The following is a 20602-nucleotide window of genomic DNA, read 5'->3' on the forward strand; positions in this document are numbered from 1 at the left end:
TGTGAATGGGAGTGATGAGATGTGAATGGGTGCGATGAGATATGAATGGATGTGATGAGATGTGAGTGGATGTGATGAGATGTGAATGGATGCAATGAGATATGAATGGATGTGAATGTTATGTGATGATATCTGAATGAATGTGGTGAGATGCGGTGAGATGTGAATGTGACGTAATGAGATGAGAATGGATGTGATGTGATGTGAATGGATGTGATGTGGATCCAGGTAGATGTGAATGGATGCGATGAGATATGAATGGATGTGAATGTGATGTGATGATATCTGAAGAATGAATGTGTTGAGATGCGGTGAGATGTGAATGTGACGGTTAGATATGAATGGATGAGATATGATGCGGATAGATGAGATGTGATGTGATGTGGATTTGGGTAGATGAGAATGGATGTGAAGTGATGCAAATAGATGTGAACGTGATGTGATGATATGTGGATGTGATGTGGATATGAATGAATGTAGATGGATGTGATGTAATGTGAATGGATGGATGAGATGTAAGGTGGATGAATGTGATGTGATGTGAATCTAATGTGAATGGATGAGATGTGATGTGAATGGATGTGATGTGGATCGGGGTAGATGTGAATGGCTGTGATGAGATGTGATGTGGATGAATGTGATGTGGATAGATGTGATGAGATGTAATATGATGTGATTGGATGAGAATGGATGAAAGATGATGGAAATAGATATGACTGGATGAGGAATAAGCAAAGTGAATTGATTTAGAAGAATGTGGAATAACGAGAAATGATGTGGAACAAGGTGGAAAGATAAGAGTTCGTTAGAAACTGTATTTATGACCTGTTTTTAAATGACTGTTTTATGTCAAGAATGCTCGGGAAGCATTTTGACCATCTTGTGAATGAGGTCATGGGGAGACCTAAGTGATAAAGTTGTAACAGCTGCTGAGGACAGAGAGTCAATGGAGGACGTCTCGAGTAGCAAGGTCGACCGAGGTCTTGACCACCTCGGTTCGATTTAAATGGTGAGCTTCCGGTACGGTGGATGAGGGACCAAGGAAGCGGCCTATGAGTGAAGCGCTCGGTGACCTGTGAGAAGGAGCCTAGAGGGTGCTCACCATACGGTGCTCGAGCTCTCAGTCCTCGAAGATACCCACGCGTACGTTGGGGAAGAAAATGGAACAAGGAGTTAGAGTTGTTTTCTAAACTCGGGCATGGATCTGGTTGATTGGCCTTACTGGTCCGGCGGATGAGTCCATGGCTCTTTTATATGGATCCATTGGTTGATCTTGTTGATCTTCAACGGAGAGTCCATCTGGATTTTTCTTATGTGATTATATTTCCAGGTACTATGAGCTAGAAACTATTGAGAATAGGCCCCTGAGCGAGCAGGTGGTGAGCGTTCTGGTTTGCCAATGATGCCATAGGTACACAGATGAAGGAATGATTAGAAATTGGAATTAAAGCTAGATATTTTGGATGATTATGATCAGTGATACTATGTTTTCATTAAAAGATTGTTTTAAAGACAACTGAGTCTGTGAAACAGGCAATTTTATATTGGGTGTGTAAGTGGTGTGACTATCCTGAAGTTTACTTGATTTACTTGAAGCGTCGGCTAGGGGGCCTGGGAACTCTTTTCCCTGGTACCCGGGGCAAAACATAACCAAATTCCTAAATGGATCTTATTTATCACTATAGTGGGCGGTTGGCTAACCCATGGGATTGGACAGGCTGGACCTGATGGATCCCTAAAATGAGGCTCAATTCTGTTATATTACGATAGTTGAAGTAAATCCCGGATAATCCTTGTTCTATGGAAAAGAATCAATGGATGTGCCTCTTAATGAGGGAAAAAGCATTGGTCTCTATGATCCAAGTGCAAGTTTCCCCCTTAACCCGGCCATGTGACCTCTGGTTTTGGTCGGAGTGTCAATGGGTAAATTTAAGGCTCTTGACTACGTTAGAATATATTTTCCTAGAGGAATCGTCCGTGCTTTCTGGGCGAGGGAAGTTTTTTCGAGTTCGGTTTTGGAAGAACCAAGGGATTAGTCTCTTGTCTAGATATCCGTGGGGCGAGACCCCGAGTGAGAGGCTCTGCCCTACGCAAGAAGTGAGACTTCCCCTGCTAGCACCCCCAAATTTTTGATGCGCGGTGGGGGCAGGGATCTTTCACATAGAGTGTAGTTACAAGGCTTGAATATAGCAAAATTCTACCACCTTAACACCCACTCTTTATTATCACACAACCATGATTAACCCAATGAGAAAGATGCTCACAACATACCCACAACACACTCATGCACCCAAGGTACTTTTTGCCAACATCAATTCTAAGATGTTTAGCATTTTTTGATTTAGTGTGAGATAGAGTTGTTGAAAATAACCTCCCATTTAAGGATAGAACCACCGAACAGTGTCAACAATTGTTGTGAAGGCTAGAATGAGTGATAAGGATTTCCTCGTCATCACAGCAAAGCTTCTCCAAAGAAAAACACCACAACATACCCTTTGTCTTCCTGCCCATTTCTTCTTGGATAAACAATTAGCAATTCTTTCTTAACCTCACAAAAGAAAAACAGCGGCCACCATTGGAAGGTATAAACTACTAGTAGGAATTTCCTATGATGACTAAGTGGTCAAAATAAGGGTAGTTTAAAATTTGTAGAGTGTACACATGTTGAGTACCTTAATCACCTCCCTCAAAACAAACAAGGTCAACTTCTCCAGCCCCAAGATAAGAGATTCCATGCACAACTTCAACATCTTTGGATTGAAGACCAAAATCACCATCGCTTGCCATTAGCAGTGATTGCACTAGAGAAGATGATGACGGCCAGAAGGCATCAACTAGAGTTCATAGGCTGGCCGTATTGAGGAGGTAGGCTTTGTTGCACGCCCTTGCGAGACTGGAGTGAGAGTCAACAAGGAAGTCTCTGCTCTCTCTCTCTCTTTCTCTATGGCTCTCTCACACTAGTGGTAGCAACACAAACAAAATAACACACACTGACACCAGCAGCGTCAACCAAACAAACAACAAACACAAAAAGTCTCTCTAGGATCGTCACCGGTGGCAGCAAATACAAACCAAAACACCACTCTCTGCTCGCTATCAACTGTGCCTCTCAACAACACAACAAACTCTGCGCTCAAAGCAGCAATACAGACAAGAAACACACCTCTCTCCTCTGCAGCTACGGCAGTAATACAAAAACAACTCACACAAAAAACTTTGGTATCGCCAGGCTTAGAGAACCGGCGGCAAAAAAAACAAAAAGAGCCCGCACAAATATCATCTCGCCAGCGCCTCTCCGTTTATACTATGTGAGTGTTGAGGAGTTCCTCTGGCAAAATCGGTAATTTCTGAATCCTTGTTCTGTTTTTGGCAACCACCATGCCCGCCATTCTTTGCTTGAATATTTCTTTGTTTTTGACATTTTCAATTCCGCCACCTTTTTAAGAATATTACCTGGCTTTTTATTATTTCCCTTATGCAAGCAAAATATATTCAATATTCTTCTTTTGAGAGTAAAAGATTCATGGGATTTACAAAAATCAATTCTACCCATATTTCCCAAATAAAATTAATAATGCTCAAAATTTCACTTTTGATAAATACTCATAATTTGAATTATGCCAAAAATTCCTCTTTCACCATTTAGTTACTTGGATCTCAAATATCATGGGAATTCCTCTTTTTGCATAAAAATAAATTTACCAAAATTACTCTTTTCTCATAATCAATTAATTATGCATAATTACAAAAAAATCATTTCTCATGAATATGATGAAAATCATTCTTTTTGCATAGGATGTCCAATCCTAGAATATGGTAGGAAGTCATATTTTAGCATTATGCATAAAAATAAGATATGTATTATTTTCTAAAAATTTTACCATAGCTTCTTTGCTATTACTGGTAATTCTCAATTTTTTTCTAAAGAATAAAAGCTTGTAATGAAAATATGATAGTAGTTCCTCTTTTATGATTAAAATCAAACTATGTATTCAAATCATAATTTTAACTATATAACCATAAACATATTTATGATTATTCCACTTGATTAAGTTAATTTAGACATTCATCTTTTCCCAATTTACTAGGATAATCCTTTTCTCATTTAGAATGAATTAAAGTAATCTTTATTTACTCATAAACAATTTTAAAAGGATTAACCATTATTTTCACTAGTCCAAAATCATGAAAATATCAAATCTTATCCTCTAGCTCATCAAGCCTAAAGTTTAGATTTGAATTAAGAGACTATCATTGAGAAGCATCCTTTTCCACGAGATTTAGCCATAAAGATGTCTACTCTTTTAGAGAGAGAGATTTACTTAAAGAAAGCATTACAATCAAGCATAAAGATTAACTTTCTCTTCATTAAACATAAAGATTTCTAGGGAAAGCTTGATTTGAATGAAAACAATCATTTTGAAAGCTTCTTAAGCTTGAGAGGGGTTGAGAAGAAGAAAGTCATTGAGAAAATTAGAAAAAACCAAAAAACTGATTTTACCTCCAAGTTTGGCTTGATTGTCTAATTATAGTGAAGCTCCCGACCAATCAATTGGTCCACCAAGAGGAGAAGAGCAACTCCAAGAGTTGTTGTAGAGAGAGAGCTCCAAGCTCCCGAGAGAGAGGAAAATTTAAAGGATAATAGAAAATATGATTATTTTAATATAATTTTAGCATGGTATAGCTCCAATATTTTATTACAATTGATTGAGGGTCTATTTATAGGTGAGGAAGCCCACTAACCAAGTCCAACTGGGTTCTAGAATTTTTTAGGTCCAGTTCGACTCAATTTGGACAAGATTTGGACCAGTTTGGCTCCCTTTTTGATTTGGTTTAATCCACGAGAGAGGAGAGAAAAATATCACAATTTCTTTGAATTAAAAACCCTTCCACACATGTGAAAGAGGCACCTACCTCAAGAGTCCCCCTTTCCTTAGAAGGTGTCAAAAATGCATCATTATTCCAAAATATCTCATTTTTTTAGTAATATCTCATAAATTTTAACTAATAAACCTTGTACTCAGACAACTCTTCATCTTATGTGAGCATTTACTCATTTTTGGGTATTTTATTTTATTCTTTTGGATTTATCTCATCCCAACACTTGGATTAATCCACTTGGCCCATTGGAACCTTAATTGGACCATAATCCAAACATTTTTGAAAATGTAGACCCTTAGGCTAAGGTCCCTTATACCATTTTCAATTAATGCCTAATGCACATTAGAAAGTTCATTTTAAACTTCTATTTCAAGGGAATCCATTTTAGACACTAGGAGGATTTTTATATCCAAAGATATCACCATTTTAGACACTAGGAGGATTTTTATATCCAAAGATATCTCAATTGTGGATTATCTCTCTCTAGACCAAAATAGGGTAAAACAAGATCTTTCTTCTATTTCAGATAGGGGAATAATTACAAGAACAAAAGGGGAGGTTCTTACAACTTTACACCTCAAAAGCTGGAGGGAGGAATCTTACACCATGCCAAGGTGTGAGTATCTTGGGTACTTAAGAAGGCGGCTATCTTAAACACTCTACTTCATATTCAATCAATGATACAAAACCTTTTGGAATTAATGTGTGTGAGCCCAAGGGGCCTTTGTGCTACAAGTTCTTTTGAAGTTGTGAGTGAGGTGGGAATGTAGATTTGGTGTGTGTGTGTGTGTGTATGTGTCTGTTGACGTGCCCAGACCCCCTTGTGTGCACAAGAATGCCATTCACATGCTAATCTCTCATTCTCTCTCTTTTCTTAATTGATCTATTGCTTAAGGCTATTGAGCCTATGTAATCAGGGTTTTTTACCCATATATATCATCTACCAATGGAGTTGTGAGGTATAGAAGTTGATGTGCCTTTTTCCCTCTCTCCTCTTAGTGTGAATGTGTATTTTGGGCTGTGTTCTGTGTATTTGGATGGTTGAATGAGGGTAGAGAGTTGCTTGACTATTGATAATGGGGATCTTGTGATTGTGAGGGTGTGAGTTTCCATTTTTCAGCTTTAGTAAAAGCTGGTGGCACCCCTAGTTTTGTTCTTTGAGTGTGTTTCGGCATGTGTGGGTGGATGTTGCTATAGAGGACTGCCCTTTTCTTTTCACCCCACATGTTTTGGGTGGATGTTTCTCTCATGTTTCTATAGAGGATTGCCCTTTTATTTTCACCCCACATGTTTTGGTTCCCCCACTGAGGACAACCAAGCTTTAGTTAGGCCATTGGAGAGTGTAGGCCCCATTAAAGGAGATTTTGGGAAGGGTCTTTTAAAAAGGGTTTCTCTAATCAAGCTTTGGAAGGAAAATTACAATGATGTCTTATCCAGAGTTTCTAGGAGGGCAAAATGAAGACATTGCAAAGTTTCTTGAGAACATGGAGGTTGCTTGTATTAGCAACCACATTGATGATCCTGCACAGGTGCTGTGTCTCTTGCAGATTTGTCTCAAAAGTGATGCAAGAGTGTGGCTTAAAGCCTATGAGGATGCAATAAGGGTAGCCCAGCCACTTGAAGTTATGACTATGGATGGCCTAAAGCAAGCCTTAATCGATAGGTTCAAGAAGATTGAGGATCTAGATAAGGTTTGGCATGAAGTACATGATCTCACATAGGGTGATATGAACATGTTGATGCCTACATCAAGAAGTTCTCCTTGCTCTGGGAAAGATTTTGCAAAGCTTTAGGACCTGAGCAGCCACCCCCTGACATGATGAAGAAGGGTAGATTTATTGTGGGCCTCAAGGGCACTATATGTTGGAGGGTGGAGTTAAAAAAGCCTAAGTCTTTTAAAGATGTTGTGGAGGTTGCAAGAAGTAAGGACTGGAAGCTGCAAATGGATGAGCCAGCTGGGGATGGATTCATCTATTATGAGGCCAAATGTGAAGTGAGTTGAATTGCTTCCAGCTAGGATACCCAGCGAAATAATCCACAATACTGATTCATCAATTGTCCACACCATGCCTCAAATAATGCTCGCATTATCACCAACCACTACCATAGATGATGGACTAAGGCATGATATGCGACAAATGGTTGATCGAATGAAGAATCTTAACCTGAATCTTAGAGTAATACAGGTGGTGGACGAGGATGGAGAAGAGGTTTTTACCAAGCCAATGGTGAAGGCCGGTCAGGAAATGGTGGAGGCCGTGGATATGGCAGGGGATGAAGATTATACCCACATGTTACAATTGTGGAGAACTGGGATATCTAAGCCTTGACTGTGCGACAAACCGCTAGGAATGGGAGGTGACATGTATCCTTTATCTTCACAGTTGCCTAATAGAGCAAATGATTATGGTATTGAAATTAAAGGTGAAGCACATCCTAGTGGGTTAACTAATGAGGAAAAAGGGAAAACTAAGGTAGTGAATGTGGTGGTCTTAGAAAGGACAAAGAAGCAGGAAGAAGTGGTGGTAATGCCAATGGGGAAGAGGACAAATGAAGAGAGGAAGGAAGAGGTGTTGTAGGGTCCAGCAAGAAAAAAGGGAAGGTTCATGAAAGGAGAGGACGCTAGGCCTCGTAGAAAATTTCAAGTCTATGATTTTCCATTAGGGGATGACCAATCAAGCTATAAGTTCAAGTCTGACATCAACGACAGAAAGGTAAATGTGACTTTTGGACAATTGATTGAAATGGTGCGCAAACTAAGGAAGCAATGGAAGAGTCTTGTTAATCCAATTGAAGAAAAGCTAGAGAAGGGATCAGTGAAGGTTCTCTTTATTGAAGAACTTCTAGATATTTGCCCAGTTGTAGATGTTTGGCATAAAGGAAAAAGTATGGGGCATGCTTATGTAGATGGTGGTGTTCAGATATGTGTCATTACTCACTCTTCTGTGGAGTAGCTTGGTTTTACTGTTTTAGGCGTTTTCGCTTTTTGTATACATTTGGCCAACCATCAAAAGGTCAAGTGTTTAGGCTTAGTTAAAGCCCTCAAAGTGGAGGTCTATGATGTTAAAACAGTTGTGGATTTTCATGTTATGCCAACAGGGTTAGGAGCCTATCCAATCCTTGGTTTGCGTGAGTAGTGGGAGCAGTACAAGATTGGAGACATGGTACTATATGCCTCTACAACAAAAAAGGTAAGCTTGACATGCATAGTAGAAAGTTTTTGGAAGATGCAGGGAAACGTGATTCTAATGATGAGGGATGTTGCTTTCCTTTTAGTAGAAAGTTTTTGGAAGATGCAGGGAAACATGATTCTAATGATGAGGGATGTTGCTTTCCTTTTAGTAGATAAAGATGTAGGGAAACATGATTCTAATGATGAGGGATGTTGCTTTCCTTTTAGTAGATAAAGAGAAGGATGAAATGAAATTGTGGCACAGGTTAATGTGGAAGAAGAAGACACCCTTGGACCCTATGAGGCGATAGAAGAGCTTATGTAGCCAAAGGTGGAACCAAGCCAAAAACAAGAACTTTTGATGAAGACATTGAGTCCAGATCTATCCTCCATGGAGAAAAACATGTATTTGGAATTATTGTCTAAGTTCCCTAATCTTTTTATCACCTCATACAAGGAAATAAGGTGATTCAAAGGTGAGGAATTGAAGATAGATTTGAAGGAGGGTGCAAAACCTATAAGGCAAAAGCTTAGAAGGATGGGATGTGAACAGATGAAGGTTTTGAAGAAAGAGGTGGAGAAGCTTCTTAAAGTAGGTTTCATTACCCCAGTTATTGACACCGCTGATTAGGTAAGCCTAGTAGTGGTAACTCCAAAGAAGGATGGAAAATGGAGAGTTTGTGTGGATTTTAAACCCTTGAATGCAGCTACCAAGAAAGATCCTTATCCACTACCCTTCCTCGAGGATGAGTTTCTCGACACATTATAGCTGGTTTTGAAAGGTATAGTGTTTGTGATGGTTTTTCTGGTTACTTTTAGTTGAAGATAGCCTCTGAAGATCAAAAGAAAACCACTTTCATTACACCCTGAAAAGATGCAGGGGGGAAGAGAGCTTGAGCTCTTGCAAGCACACACACACACTCACAAAACCCTAATAGAGAACACACAAGGTGAGAGGCTGAAAATCTTCTTCTTCTCTACTCAACACTCAACACACCATATACAAGAATAAGAGTACACACAATATGAAAGGTACTCAACCAATACATACACGGGTTCTCTATAGTGTGAACCCGACTAAATGAGCTGGCGCTATAACTATGCCAGTCTCTAGAGTGGCTGTCACACAGCCTGTCATCCCACTGGCCGCATATCACCCAAGATCTCACCAACCATGCCAGTGGTGTAAGTGCGGGGCCTATCCCCCAGGCGGGTCATCAGTGTCCACCGCCTCACTAGAGCTCGATATCTCAACACTCCCCCTCGAGCTCAAATCCATCTCATGCACACCAAGCGAAGCCCTGAATCTGCGGAGCTTCTCTGTACCCAATGCTTTGGTGAAGATGTCAGCTACCTGATCCTCTGTGCTGACATAAACAAGGTCAAGATCTCCTGCCAAGACCTTCTCTCTGACGAAGTGGTAGTGGACCTCTATGTGCTTCGTACGAGCATGAAAAACTGGGTTCCTGGCCAACTGTATACTGCTAATGTTGTCACAGAAAATGACAACTTGTCTATCCACTGATAGACCCAAATCTGCAAGTAGCTTTCTCAACCAAGCTACCTCACATGCTGCCATAGCAGCTCCCCTGTACTCGGCCTTTGTACTCGATAGAGCAACCGTAGGTTGCTCCAAGTCACAGCAGCACTCCCCAAAGAAAACATGAATCCACTGGTTGATCTTCTATCTGAGATACTACCAGCCCAATCAGCATCTGTGTACCCATGTACACATATCTCTATCCCAGTCTCATAGAATAGTCCACAATGCAAAGTAGACTTCACATACCTCAGTATGCGTCTCACTGCATCCAAATGCGGTTTCCGTGGAACCTGCATAAACTGACTCACCAACCCAACAACATAGCTCAAATCTGGTCTGGTGATCGTCATGTAGATCAAACTTCCTACTATGCGTCTGTACATAGTAGGATCCTCCAAGATCTCTCCTGAATCTGCACTCAACTTGCCATTCTGATCCAATGGCACAGAAATAGGCTTACAGCCTGTCATACCATACTTGGACAACATGTCCAAGCCATACTGTCTCTGCAGTAATCCAATACCATGTGGTGACCTAATCACCTCAATGCCCAAGAAATATCTGAGCTCCCCCAGATCCTTCATCTCGAACTTCTGTCTAAGCAAGATCTTTACATCAAAGATCTCTGCATCATGGTCCCCCGTAATGATCAAGTCATCTACATAGATGACAACAAGCACAACCCCTCTATCACCATGTCTCACATACAATGAGAAATCTGCATTGGCTACATGAAAGCCAATAGTGACAAGATATTCAGAAATCTTGTCAGACCATGCTCTTGGTGCTTGCTTTAAGCCATACAAGGCTTTCTTCAACCTGCAAACATGCTCGGGGTGACCCACATCCTCATAACCAGGTGGCTGCAACATATACACCTCTTCTTGCAAATCTCCATGCAAGAATGCATTCTTTACATCCATCTGACAAGATGGACCATTTCTTTGACGCAGCCACTGCTATCACAACTCTCACGGTTGCCATCTTGGCAACTGGGCTGAAAGTTTCCTCATAATCAATCCCATATGTCTGCGCATATCCTTTGGCTACCAATCTAGCCTTGTACCTGTTTATGCTTCCATCACTGTTATGTTTAACTTTGTACACCCACTTGCATCCAATGGCTTTCTTGCCTTCAGGCAATTGCACTAAGTCCCAAGTTTCATTTCCATATAGTGCATCCATCTCCTCATCCATAGCTTTCTCCCAACACACATTTCCAACAGCCTCATCAATGCATGTGGGCTCTACAACCCGCACAACCTTTGCCATATATGCATAGTGATGTGCCACATAACCATCATATGTAAATCTCTGCACAGGGTTCTTCACTCTCCCTGATCTTTGTAGCTTTTCATTCATGGCTTCCATAGCCTTCTTTACACCAGGTGTTCTCATAGCTGGGATCCCAAGCTCCTCATCAAGGCTCATATCTGAGCCACTAGACTCTCCATCAACATGAGAATGCCCTGCAGAAATGTCAGGCATACCAAGGGGCTCAACCACTTTCTCTTTTCCTTTACGTGATGTAGTAATCACATTTGCAGGGTTGGTATTATGACGCAGCCTGCCACTCCATGGTCTATCAACAGACCCACTAGATGAGGACTCTCCTGGTCCACTCAAAGACTGTGATTGCTGACCTGCATTCTGTGCAACCACACTTCCACTCAAATCAGCCCCAACAGTTTCTTTTTCAGCAGCATACCAGCTGCTCATCTCATCAAACACAACATCCCTACTTACCCTCAGCTCACGTGTAGCAGGGTTATAACAACTGTATCCCTTTTGCTCAAGGGAATATCCAATAAACACACATTTTTCAGCTTTCGGGTCCAGCTTAGTTCTCAGCTCATCTGGCACATGCACATATGCAATGCATCCAAAGACTTTCAGATGAGACAAATCTAGTTTTCTGCCAGTAAACCTCTCCTCTGGAGTTACATCATGTATGGCTGCAGTTGGAGTCCTGTTCATGATATATACTGCTGTAGAAACAGCCTCAGCCCAATAGCAATGCGGCATATTCTTCTCTTCCATCAATGCTCGCACAATCTCAGCAATGTGCCTGTTTTTCCGCTTAGCAACTCCATTTTGCTGCGGAGTGTATCTGCATGTATACTGTCTTCGAATACCATTCTTCTTCAAATATTCAGAGAACTCATTGGAGAAGTACTCTCCCCCTCGATCTGACCTTAGGCACTTTACATATTTCCCTGTTTGCTTTTCAACCAAAACTCTGAAGTTCTGAAAGTGAGTGAACACCTCACTCTTCTCTTTCATGAAATATACCCACACTTTCCTTGTGTGGTCATCAATGAAAGTCACATAGTACCTGCAGCCTCCCATAGATATGGTCTTTGTAGGACCCCATACATCTGAATGCACAACATCTAGTGCATTTCTGCTCACATATCTGTTACGTGGAAACACATGCTTTGTTTGCTTCCCAAATTGGCATGCTTCACATATTTTCTGCATACCTTCCACTTTAAATTTTGGCAGCCCTGTCACAATTCCTTTTGTTTGCATAGACTTCAATCTCTGCACATTTACATGCCAATTCTTTTATGCCATATGTCTGTGTCTGCAACAACTCCTAAACCATTTGCAAACATCGCAGCACTCATTTCAGGCATATCTACATCCAACGTGAACATTCTGCCCACTCTGTTGCCTTTTGCAACCAACCTGCACTTGTCTTTAAAATCTTCAACATAACATCCATCAGGGTTAAACCGAACCTGCAAACCCTGCTCAATCATCTGGCCAACTGAAACCAGATTCTTTGTTATGTTCAGTACATGAAGTACATCTGCAAGGTACTTCACTTTGCCATCCTGCATAGACAATGGCACATCTCCCAATGTGGGCAATTGGATGAGCAGTGTCATCCCCTGTTTCCACAAAACCTGGTCTTTCCGGGTTTTTCATCTCCTTGAACCACTCCCCATGACTCGTCATGTGGTTCGAAGCGCCTGAATCCACATACCATACATTATCTTTTTGTGCTGCATCAACATTTTCAGACATGGCATTCACAACATGCTGCATAACAAACAACCTTTCATTATCCTCATTATTTCTGCTTGAGGATGCATAGTTGTTTTGCTGCACTTTCCCATTTTGCATGTCAGCCTGCTTCTTATAACATTCGGACTGCACATGTCCAGGCTTACCACAATAATAGCATTCACGTGCATCATTATATTGCCTTTGCCAATTTCCACGGCCTCTTTGACTCCCCCTGCCTCTGAATCTGCCTCTTCCACCTGCGTGTTGTTGTTATTGTTGATTCTGGGACTGTTGTTGTTGCTGCTGCTGCTGGCCATAATTCTGATTACCTGTTCGGCCACCTCCTTGACCGTGTCCACGACCTCCTCTACCTCGTCCTCTTCCTGAACTCGTGTAGAAGGCCTGTTGCTCTGAGCTGTTTTTACTTTGTGAAGACTGTTGGTCTTCACCCAAGTTCTTCTCTTCGATAATCAGCATAGACACCAAATCTGTAAAGTTGGGAATGTTTTCCCGAGTCTGAATAGACGTCTTGAACGCCTTGTATTGTGGCCCGAGACCACGTAGACAGACTTCCACCTTGTCATCATCATCTACTGACACACTAATAGATGCAAGGGATTCCACAATACCCTTTATCTTCAGCGCATAGTCATTCACAGACATGCTCTTTTTCTCCACAGTATGAAGTTCATTCTTCAACTGTATCTTACGTGCCTTGGTGTTTGTTTCATAAAGCTTTACCAAGGTGTCCCACGCCTCCTTGGGGGACTTGGCATCCTGAATGTGCCCAATCATGGTGTCCTGTATACTAATGGATAGCCAATACATAACCTTCCTGGCTCCTTGGTTCCAGTCTTATCTCCGGTGCCTCTTCATGCTCACCTTCTATGTAGTCCCAATAGCCTTTTCCCATCAGGAAATTCGTTAACCTGAACCTCCAAGCATGGAAGTTATTCTTGTCCAGCTTCTCAACCACAATTTGTGTTATGCCATCATTAGACATCTTGCCAAACACACAATTTTACCAGAAACTGCACTCTGGTTTTTCTTGCACAAATGCTGTATTTTTTGCACAGCGGTACTGCAGTCCACTCAAATGTCACAACCAGTGACCTCAATGTGCATACATACACCCAATGGCAACTGTAGACCTCTTTGCAGCACCCACAGTGTCTGCACAGTCAATCTGTCTTCCTGCAGTTCTTAAAACAGAGTTCTACAGAGAATCGATGACTTACTCGCAGTGCTCGAAATCGCCTGCTTTCTGAAAAACGGAGGTCCAGACGCGCCCGAAACGCGTTTTCGGCGTGGAAATTTCAGTCCAAAGGACAAAGGACTGCATAGTTGCCCTACAGCTTTACTCCCGCGAAGAAAGCTCCTCAATCAGAGATCGTTTGCTAGTGCCTCACGTAGAGCTCCCGACAAGGGTGTAGTCACCAACACTATAGGGAAGAGTAGTTGAAGCTCTTACCCTCGTACCGCTTCCTGTGGTTCTCTTGCTTGTAGCTCAGCCCTTATAGCATGAACCAGGCTCTGATACCATGAAAAGATGCAGGGGGGAAGAGAGCTTGAGCTCTTGCAAGCACACACACACACTCACAAAACCCTAATAGAGAACACACAAGGTGAGAGGCTGAAAATCTTCTTCTTCTCTACTCAATACTCAACACACCATATACAAGAATAAGAGTACACACAATATGAAAGGTACTCAACCAATACATACACGGGTTCTCTATAGTGTGAACCCGACTAAATGAGCTGGCGCTATAACTATGCCAGTCTCTAGAGTGGCTGTCACACAGCCTGTCATCCCACTGGCCGCATATCACCCAAGATCTCACCAACCATGCCAGTGGTGTAAGTGCGGGGCCTATCCCCAGTGTCCACCGCCTCACTAGAGCTCGATATCTCAACACACCCTAGTGTTTCTTCTGCTGCAAAGTTCTTCCTTTTGGAATCACCAATGGTACTGCTCATTACCAAAGGAGAGCTCATTGGGTACTATCTCCTTTTCTTGGTAAGTTTGTTAGAGACTTCATTGATGATTTTTGTATATATCTCTCCAGGCAAGATCATTGTGAAAAGTTGGCTCTAGCTTTTCAGCGTTATGATGAGTGTGGTGGACAGCTCAATCCCAAGAAATGCTTCCTTGCATAACCAAGAGTGAAGCTCTTAGGGCATGTGGTTTCAGAAAATGGCATCGAAGCTGATTTAGATAAAGTGAAGTCTCTCATCCTTCTTCCTTCACTTAGAGATACCATCAGTGATATCCATGCATATTCATAGGTGAATATGTACATGGAGTAATTAGAATATTTCTTTTAGATGAAAAAATGGTGGGAATTACTCTTTTGGAATAATATAAAAATAAACTTTCTTTTTCACAAAATTCTAAAAAATTTTGCCTTAACCTTCTTTGCATGGTTGACTATTTCTCATTTTTATCTTTCTACAATTAACTTAATTAACCCAATTTAGGATTATAGAACTCTAATCTATACAATTTTCTAAATTCAAGAGAGTAAACAATAAGAAGAGTTTAATTAGTCACTTAGTTAATCTTTCTAGGATTAAGAAGGGTTGGAATGTAAAGAAGAGAAGGGGGTGGCCTTTTTATCAAAGGCACAGCATTTGAATTTAATTCAATCATCTGCAATTCATAAAAATCAAGAAAACCATAGATTTTTCATTAAAATTTGTAAACAAAGTAAGAAAATTAGCTTACAAGGAGCTTGTAAGCTCTCCTTTGGCTTGAGAGATTGAGGGTTCTACTATTGTTTGAAGCAATAGTGGCCCCTACCAATTCACTTTGGAGAGGATTAGGCCAAAAATAATTGAATTATTAAAAAATTCAATGTAGATGGCTCAGGATAGGAGTAGAGTAATAGTGCATAAAACACCATTAAGCTTTTACAAAGGGGGAGGCTTCTATTTATAGGAAAAAGTGAGCCTCTAACCGAGCAAACCGATTCTAGAATTTTTCAGATAAGTTTGGTGACACGTTGATAGGATGTGGGTTTCACAGTGTTCACAATGGATTTATCCGATTTACTACTAAAGTTGTCTTCTATTGATGTGTTATGAAGTACCTCTACATCGCTTATTAGTTCCCATCTTGCCTCGATAAGAGTTGCCTCTACCATGAGGTGTACCCAAAGCTTTCCATCACTTTTCCCTCTGCATCTAGTTGTGGATCGGTCCAAGGGGAAGACGAAGATAGAACCATTCTTCTTCTTGACAAGAAATACTATACATCCAAATGGTGAGCTATTAGGTTTAATCTAGTGAATATAGCTTCTTTCACTTTGTAACTAGAAGGTGTAGAGTATAGACATCTCACTTACTCCCTTGGGATCTTCCTTAATATAGTTTGTTCCTACCTTTGCCATCACATCAATTGTTGCCAATAAATACATCCCATTTTTTCACAAAAATCATATGTAGGAAGAGAAGCATATCACATGTCCTCATCCTTACTCTTCTCTATTTTCTCAAATGATGAAAATATCTCATTTTATTGATTAAAAATTAGGGATAATGATGAGAAAAAGGTGCCTACTTCATGAGGAGAGATCCCCACACTGAGGTGTTAAAATTCAAATTTTAAATACTTTTCTTTGGTCCTTAGTCCACTCTTCATCTTATGTTCTTCAATTTATCTCCTCCCTACATTTGGATTAATTGTATTGGTCCATAGGAACCTTAATTGGACCATAATCTAGAAATTTCTGAAAATCTGGACCCTTACGCTAAGGTCCTTTATACCTATTTTCAATTAATTTCCAATTGCACATTGGAAAGTTCTTTTTGAATTTTGGTTTTAGGGGACCATTTTAGACACGGAGGATTTTTATATCCAAGAATATCTCAATTTTGAATTGCCTCCCTCTAGACATTTTCTCTCTCCCTCTAGACATTTTCTCTCTCCCGGCCAAAACGGGGTAAAATAGGATCTTTCTTTTATTTCAGAGAAGGGAATAATTATAAGATCAGAAGGGGAGGTTCTTACACCTGCACACCTCAAAAGTTGGAGGGAGGAATCTTACATCCTACCGCACTAAAAAAACGCGAGATGTCCTCATCTCGCAAAATAGAGAACGACTATTTCCCTTAAGATCCAACTGATTCTGGGGTTCCTTATAGTCTAGTGAACCCAACAGAATCCTGGGATAAAGATCCCTTATATAGAACTCATCATCAGATAACAATTCATTTAGATCATATCATTCATATCCTTAACACAATAATGGCCCATTATATTGAAATTTACATCTAAACATTCCTCCATGGGATTTTCAATTTTACAAGTTTTTAATTTGTCATCCCTTAACTTGATCGACTAGGTCAAGTGTTAACAGTAGCAATTTGCCAGCACAATCCACTAATCTCATAGTGATTTGCTGAAATCATTATCGTCATTCCAATTACGAACATCATCATAGGGACTCATCCCATTCATCCTCATTGTGGTTTTGCTCAACTTAACGCTTTTCAACTAAAATTCAGAATTCATCATTTTTCAATCAGAATCCAAATCAATTCATCAGTTCTCAACCAGAATTTTAAAATCATATCAACCACATTCAAATTCATCATATGGATAGCATTTTTGCTTATAATTTCAAGGTCTTAGATTTACTCGTATATAACGCCAGTAAAGAGCTACAGTTTTACCCTCGGTATAAACGGGTAGTCATGGTCCTTGGAATTTTAAGGTAAATACCATCATGTCTAGGCCTCAAGCAAGTTAGGGATTCCATACAATTGCAGTACTTCCATTTGAAGACCTAATTACCTATTTAGGAAACTTCATTCAGAATATCAATTTGTATGAATTTCATCACACAATTACAACCTTTTACTGGTACTTTATAAATTTTTGACTTTTCTGGTTTCTCGGTTGATCCACTCTCTAATACTCGCTGAAAGATTCCTGTCCCCTCCGCAGCAGCAACGAATTCAGTGGTGCTAGTAGCGGAAGTAGCACTTCTTGCGTGGGGCAGGGTCTCTCACTTGTGGCCTCGCCCACAGATATTCGGACAAGAGACTAATCCATCGGTTCTTCCAAAACCAAACCCGAAAAAGACTTCTCTCGCTCGAAAATCACGGGCCATTCCTCCAGGATAAATTTACTCTAACGTAGTCAAGAGCCTTCACTAACAGAACTGATTTGACCGAACCCGTAAGTCTCATAGTCAGATCAAGGAAAAGATTTGCACTTGGATCATAGAGACCAACACTTTTTTTCTCATTGAGAGGCACAGCCGTTGATTCTTTTCCATAGAATATTTTTTATCCGGGATTTACTTCATCTATCGTACCATAACAGAATTGAGTCTCATTTTAGGGATCCATCAATCTAGCCTAACCCCATCCACTCCCGTGGGTTAGCCAACCGCCCAACCACTATAGTGATGGGATCCATTTAAGAATTTGGTTAGATTTTGTCTTGGGTATTAGGGAAAAGAGTTCCCAGGCCCCCTAGCCGGATATTCATGCAAACTTAAAACTAGTCACACCACTTACACACCCAATATGAAATTGCCTTTTTCATAGATTCAGTTGTCTTTAAAACAATCTTTTAATGAAACTATAGTATCACTGATCATAATCCTCCAAAATATCCGGTTGAATCCTAATTTTCAATTTTTCCTTCATCGGTGTACCTATGGCATCATTGGCAACCAGAACGCTCACCACCTGTCCACTCAGGGGCCTTTACGATAGTCCCTAACTCATAGTACTCAGTAATATATTCACTTATAAAAATAAAAATGGAATCTCCATTGAAGATCAGCAAGATCAACCAACAGATCCATATAAAAGAGCCATGGACTCATCCGTTTTGAGGACCAACAAGGTCAATCAACCAGATCCATGCCCGAATTCAGAAAACAACTCTTACTCCTTGTTCCAATATCTTCCACGATGTACGTGTGGATATCTTCGACGACCCAGAGCCAGAGCACCGTATGGTTAGCACCCTCTAGGATCCTTCGCGAATCGCAGGTCACCTAGTGCTTCGCCGCTTTCTTAGTCCCTCATCCACTGTACCGGAAGCTCACCATTTAAATCGAATCGAGGCTGATCAAGACCTCGGCTAACCTTGCTACGCGATATGTCTTCCGTTGACTCTCCGTCAGCTATTGCAACTTTATCAGTTAGGTCTACGACCTGATTCACAAGACGGTCAAAATGCTTCCGTAGCATACTTGACATAAAACAATCACTTAAAAACAGGTCATAAATACAGTTTTTATAACAAACTCTCGTCTTTCCACATTGTTCCACATCAATCCTCATTTATTTCATATGTATTCCCATTCTCATCACATCATTTTCCATATCATCACATCTTTTATCATTTATCATTTATCTGCATCAGATCTCATCCACTCACATCTACCTATATCTACATCTCATCACATCATATTCATTCTTCACATCACATATCATCCATTCACATCTATCCCAATTTACATCACATCTTATTCACTCACATCCCGATTCACATCACATCACATCTATTCACATCCATCACATTCATTTACATCACATCCATTTACATCCATTACATCACATTCATTCATATCCATCACGTTTATTCACATGTACTACTACCCACATCTATCCATACATTCATATCTATCACTTCACATCCACATATATTCAAGTCACATCACATCACATTCTTTCACATACACATCCATATTCATTCTTTCACATACATCCACATCCATTCTTCACATACACATCCACATCCATTCTTCACATACACATCCACAACCATTCTTCACATACACATCCACATCCAATTTCACATACACATTCACATCCATTCTTCACATACACATTCACATCCATTTTCACATACACATTCACATCCATTTTCATCACATACACATCCACATCCAGTCTTCACATACATATCCATATCCATTCTTCACATACACATTCACATCCATTTTCACATACACATTCACATCCATTTTCATCACATTCACATCCATTCTTCACATACACATCCACATCCATTCTTCACATACACATCCATATCCATTCTTCACGTACATATGCACACCCCGTTTCACATCACATTACATCTCATCCATTCATTCACATCTATCTGATTCACATGTCACCACATCTCATTCATTCACATCCCGATTCTCATCACATTCCATTCATCCATTCATTCATCCATTCATTCACATCTATCTGATTCACATCGCATCTCATCACATCTATTCACATGATTCTATCTGATTCACATGACATCTCATTACATCTATTCACATTACATCACATTTCTATGCAAATTTTCAGTTCGATTTTCTTTTGAATACAAGGAGTATTTCTTGAATCAGTATCCCCAAAACTTCTTGATTGAAATTCTGAATTTCATACCAAAATTCCTCGAATTCTATAACCTTGATCCACAGATCAATTCGAAGGTCCTCAAACTTAGTTTAGATTTAGCGGGAGTTTTGAGTGTATTTTTCTAAACTGGTCACACCTTCTTTCCTCGAAACTGACTCGAAACTGACGAAAGAGTTTGGTCTTGTAACTGACGACGAAAGAGTTTGGTCTTGATCATAATGTGATTCAAGGTTCGAGTCGGATAAGATTTTTCCTGAACTATCTTTCCCGAAAAGGTTTTGTAATTCAGTTACTATTTTATTGAATTTATTTCTTTGAATATTCACTTAACTGATTTCTAAAATAGTTACGAATTCTTTTCCGAAAAGGTTTAGTAATTTAGTTACTATTTTATTGAATTTCTTTCTTTGAATATTCACTTAACTGATTTCTAAAATAGTTACGAATTCCAATGAGGAACAAATTAATCACTTATCTGAATATTTCGATCTCGATAGATTTCTTGAATTTTATTTTTACAATCCGTGTGAATATAAAACGATAGAAATTTCTCTCTTAGAGTATTTAATTATTCATTTATCAAATACTCATAGAATTTAAACATCGAA

The sequence above is a fragment of the Cibotium barometz genome, chromosome 21 (genome assembly GCF_041138505.1).
Source record: "Cibotium barometz isolate CiBa-2024 chromosome 21, ASM4113850v1, whole genome shotgun sequence".
Taxonomy (NCBI): Eukaryota; Viridiplantae; Streptophyta; class Polypodiopsida; order Cyatheales; family Cibotiaceae; genus Cibotium; species Cibotium barometz.